At 36.6% G+C, this 6,000-nt stretch overlaps 1 protein-coding gene across 1 annotated transcript in view; it reads right to left on the reverse strand.

Annotated features, from left to right (window-relative positions):
* Positions 1–2,988, reverse strand: part of LOC122810967 (ataxin-8-like) — a 215,135-nt gene extending 212,147 nt beyond the window's left edge. The window contains exon 1 of the mRNA XM_044082494.1: positions 2,899–2,988. The gene's annotated coding sequence lies outside the window, so the exon portion shown is untranslated. The remainder of the gene's footprint in view (positions 1–2,898) is intronic.
* Between the last annotated feature and the right edge of the window lie 3,012 nt (positions 2,989–6,000).

Here is a 6,000-nt window from a genome sequence, read left to right on the forward strand (position 1 = left end):
AGCTTTCACAAAGGGCTTCAACAGATCAAAAGAAACTGCAGCTCCATTAGTCTGACTAGTCATTTGCAAAGCCATGGAAAGAATTATCATGGAAATTATCAACAAGGACATAGGAGACATCCAGAGACTGGATCTATCCCAGTTTGGCTTTGTCAAAAGAAGATGATTACTCACTGAATCTGGCTAACTTCTTTGAAAAGGTAACCAAGACAACAGATGAGGGGGAAATGGTTATACTGTTTACTTACATCTGGCTACTACATTTGATACAAAGCCCCACTTGGGCATTAAACTTATTGGATCACTAGCTAACTCACTGATGGGACCCAAGAGGTTAGAAACAGTGAAACCACCTCCACAAAGGAGGCCGGTCACCAGTGCAGTCCCCCTGGGATTTGCACTAGGCCCACTCCTCTATGGCACCTAATTCTCAGATGTCAAAGCCATTGTCAAAAGCCTCTGGCTAAACGAGACTCATAGATGACTGCAAACAAACAGTCACTGAATCCCCCAAAGACAAAAACATCCTTCAGGAAGGTCTCACACACAGTGCAAAATCCATGGCTTAAAACTCAATTCTGAGGAATGCATTATACTACCTTTTGGGAAGTTGGCCACCACAGTTAACTATGTCATCAATAAAACACCCTTAAAAGTTAATTCACTAGTCAGGATCTGAGAACTAATGTAGATAGCAACCTTGCTTTCAACCAACATGTGTCCAAGGAAGTAAGAAAATAGTTGTATGTCTTGACTTACAAGCAAGGGCTTGGCATCTAGATCCACAGAGGTCATCATACTACTATATTTGGCTGACATAAGGTCCATCATAGAGTATAATGCCCCCTTCAGTTATGTATCTGACCAGACTAATGCAGCAATTGAACATTCACAAAGGTTCTTTACAAAATGGATACAGGGAGTAAACACAAAGCCCTACAGTGATCACCTCAAAGCCCTCTTTACTCACACAGACCTCTGAGAGATGATCCTTGCATGGCTTACAAGGCACCACTGGTTCCTAATTTTGATAAACCTTTTACTCATCCACAAAATAAACAGCATCAGAACTAGTAAATTAAAAGACCTAGATTTTGCTTGCGACAAACAGGACATAGACTGATATGTTTCTGAGAATGACCATTCTCTGAACAGGCTCTCCATCCATGTAAAGCAGAGTTTCTCCAGATCCCTATTTAACAGTAACTTGGACCGATGGATGAGCAATTGGAAATAGACCCCTGGTCTGGATCCTATGTCTCTGAGGGACAGATGCAGTCAGTAAATCATCCCTATAAATCAAATCACATTTGGGTTGCATGGCTAGGATTACAAGGGCCCTAGTGGTCATTAGCCTAGTACACACCCACGAACCCACAACATATTTATCCTTACTTTCAAACTCACACAAACCATAACCTTTTAATCACAAAATATTTAACACCACCAATCCAAATGAACCCTCATATATCAAAACGCAACTTAAATAATGTGATTTTTCAAGAGAATGTTTCATTTCTCTTTTAAGACAAAAGGAATGGAAGCTCAAAGATCCATTAAGGTGACACTTCACACACTATTTTGTGCTACCTGTTAATCATTTACAAAACAAAATATGATCCAACACGTATTCTCACTAACACTTGTTACACAAATTAAGATGCCTAAAATGCCAGCTTGAAACCAATCTAAAAAAAAAAAAATTGGCAAACTTACTTCATGCAGTGTACATTCTGAAGGTGACAACTATATCAAGATGATAAACTGCGCATTCCTGAACCTTTAAGATGTTCTGCAGATATCTGTGCAAGGGGGTAACTTTTAGCAAATAAAAACAAAACAAAAAAAAAAATAAATAAAAACAACTGCAACTGATGTTTTAACAATTCAGGCAAACTCAGATGACAAATACGTATCCCCAAGGGAAAATGGTAGACTGACTTCTTTTGGCTTTTCCCGGTTAGGGGTCACAATAGCAGATCACCTGTCCTCTCATGATTGGCAGTGGAGTTGTACGGTGTCGAGTAGCCAGCCCGGCGCCCAACCTTCCACAGAAAGCACACACATGCACGCACACCAAGGGCCAATTTAGAGTGTACAATCCACCTACAGCATATGTCTTTGGGATGTGGGAGGAAACCCATGAAACCACAGGGAGGACATGCAGACTCAGCACAGAAGGCACCCCCAGCAGAGGATCGAACCGGAGAACCTGGTAGACAATGCATCTAAAAAAGTATAACCAGGAAACTGTATACCGCAAAAGTTACTGCCAGAATGAATTGCAAGTTATCTGAATGACTACAAACCAAATTTCCCCCAACAGTGTAGCAACAGTTCTGAACAAGGACAAACATCTGCTGTAGCAGTGCTTAAAAATGGTCAGCTTCACAGCATGCAGAGATAGAATCTTGAACATGACCAAAGTATTCCAGGATCCAAATCCTGACAGAGAAAGAGGCTAAAAGCCTCCTTACCTCTTTCTCAGAGAGGGTGGCGGTGTGCATTTTGGGAAAGATGCAGGACTGTATAAGCCAGCGCTCCTGTGGATACATCAGTGTACTGTGCATGACGCCCCATAAAGGGAGCACAGCAATGGGAATTCCAACTACCTTCCCACATACTCCCACTGCATTGCTAGCCTCTTGGGCACTGCCAAACTTTATGCACAATAGGACCTGTTAGAGTCTAAACAAAGCCCTCAAGAGGGTGCTCAGAAGATTGCCCACGCATCTTAAACAATGCTGAGAATGATCACCAACACTCACCCGGCAAAAGTAATAATGAGCAGGTTGTCATACTGCAGTAATAAGCAGAAAGCACAGGAAGCAAAAGGAAATAAAGTCTTAACAATAACAAAAGTTCTGTGAACACAGCACACTACAAAGTGCTACTAACCTTTGCCTTAACATTCTGCTTCTCATTTTTCTTTTCCTTATGGTGCAGTTTCTCTGGTATATCATCTTCATCTGACACTGCCTAAAAATAAAATACAAAAAAAAGACCACTCTAAACAAGTCTAGGATAGAAATCCTTTTGAATAGGATTACAAAATGCCAAATATTAAGCACACAAACATGAGTGTCTGAGCGACTCTGAGCGTCTCTCATATATATGTATATATTAAATATATATACATATATATATATATATATATATATATACATATATATATACATATACATATATACATATACATATATATATATATACATATATATACATATACATATACATATATATACATATACATATACATATATATATATATATATACATATATATATATATATATATATACATATATATATATATATATATATATATATATACATATGTGTATATATATACATATATATATATATATATATATATATACACATATATACATATGCATATATATACATATATATATATACACATATACATATATATATATATATATATACACATATACATATGCATATATATATATATATATATATATATATACATATACATATATACATATGCATATATATATATATATATATATATATACATATATATATACATATGCATATATATATATATATATATATATATATATATATATATATATATATATATATATATACACATATATATATATATATATATATCTATATACACATGAAATAACCATGAGAAAAATCTCAGTTCATGCCTAGCAACCCCATATTTACAGCCAAATACTTAACTAAATTAAGACTGGCCCAACACAGCAATCTTTTTCTTGGTATCAATGTCCAAGCCTCAGTTTGGCTTCTGCAGAAGAGGAACCTTTGGGAGTATCTGCTGAGGCAGTTACACTATAAAACTTCTACACCAGTGATTACCACAGAGATACCCCTCCCCAGAGGGTCTGTACAATTCACTCTTGTAATTCATATCTGTATCACAATTAACATCCTCAAAACAATTTGGCTTGACCTAACAGGATTTAATCTGGCAGGTGGAGACCAAAAAGCTTAATGATGTGATGAGAACCACTCCTCAAAGGCTTTTGGAAAGCCTTTATTTCCATCCAAAAGTACTTTATTGACAGATGAAGAAAATATATAGACTATTAACTAATAGATCAGGAGACGTGTGCAAGTAGTTATCAGGTTGCATAAGTACATACCTGATTAATCCTAGTTTCTTTTTACTCTGCAGCATTTTACATTGAAAAATGTAAAAAGAACTCTTACTGGGCACCACTGGGGCTATCAAGAGATCACTACAAGAAGTGCCAACTCCACCCTCCCCAGATGAGCAAACCTTCTGCCACTGGTCTGCAAAGGGCAGGAAGGCCACATCTATGACAAAGGCATAGATCTACCAAAGAATATGTAATTTTATCTTCCCAAATACATTCTCCAAGATTAAACTACAAGGGCCAAAAAAGGGGCAAGGGTAGATGTGTCCTAATAAAAATATATTTTACCAAGTATAATAGCGCAGACTCATCACATGACAAACAAACCACTCACTCCTTTTGCTAAGCATCTTTTATTAGAGTATATGTAATTGCATCATCATTTAAACATCAGTGGAAAACAGACATTTTTCATTATATTCACGTAGTACACATACAGGTTCTTTCTGAACATCATTCACACCAACATTAAAATTGCTCAGTTCCTACCCTCCTTTAGACTTCACTACTCTTCCTGCACATTCTGTATGCATTACTCCCACAAATTCCATTTATTGCGATGTATTCTGCTCCATTCCTGAAAATCCCACCTCCAGTTCTTTCTCCTTTACAATATTCAGCACTTCTACAGCTAGTTTGCATTTTTATTTCCAGTTTCTAGGAATTTCTCTGGTCGCGAATAGCATTAAACCTGGTAAAGCCTTACTAAGAGTCTAGGCAATTCAGACACCATTGTCACAGCTCAAAAAATAATTCTTAGTTACAACCATTTGCTCCCCAAAGTCTTTTAAATTAAAATGCATACAAAGTTGCCACTGTGTCACAGTTCTAAAACACACACTCCCAATTACCTCCTTCCCATCATAATTCTTCAATCTACCAGAGGAAAAACTGCTTCAGTACAAAAATACCTATGCAAACACTTCCAAGCAAAAATCCTAAACCTTACACAATTTGTTACATACTTGGGAGCCATACAAATGTCTTCCTATTGTTCCTTTGGGAACAGTGACCGGAAAGGCAATTTACACTGATTCTCAGTGTTATCATACAATATTTTGTATGTTCTGCTACTAATCCTTTTTCTAACTAACTTCTGTTCCAGACTGAATTAAAAATGCTACCAGAGCAGGTCTTTCAAGTAACTCTCTCCTTCCACCCTTCACTTTAACTACACTGATGTCAATCTCTGGTTCCCCTCCCAATTTTAATCAAACTAACATGTAGAACTTCTCTGATTGATGAAATACTGTATACACGGACTAAAATATTTTCACCATTTTATCTTTCTATTTATATTCAAGAGCTTTCAGTCTCAATTTCTGTATTGGCCTTCATTTAGTCTGTTCCTACTTATCCCAAGCTGCCACAACAGAATTCCTTTTAACTCGTACACCTAAAGACTTCATTTGATGTCCCCATAAATACAGGTACTACTAAACCAAGCAACCTGTGGGCACCAAGTTTAATGAAAATAAAATAAAAGCAATAGCAGCAATTTTATATCCCAAAAGATTGGAACAGTCACAAAATGCTCCAACACCAAATTGTAATTTTCTGGATTTTAAAGCAAAAAAATATCTGCACAGCTTTTCTTGATCATATCACACCATTTATATATCCTTGAATTTACAAGTTCCTTATTTTCTTGGCCAATATCTGTAAAAATAAAGTAAAGGACAGGGCGTGGTTGATCTGTTCAAAACAGTTTGTCATCTTTTACCTTAATTCTTGCCTGCAATCCTTCTACATCTTCCTTAGAAACCATATCATTCCATTAGGGAATGCAAATGCTTTAACTGACCTACTCAAAATCCCAGCCGACTGCGGAATACTTTCTT

The sequence above is a fragment of the Protopterus annectens genome, chromosome 9.part0, assembly GCF_019279795.1.
Source record: "Protopterus annectens isolate FY-2018-M chromosome 9.part0, PAN1.0, whole genome shotgun sequence".
Lineage (NCBI taxonomy): Eukaryota > Metazoa > Chordata > Ceratodontiformes > Protopteridae > Protopterus > Protopterus annectens.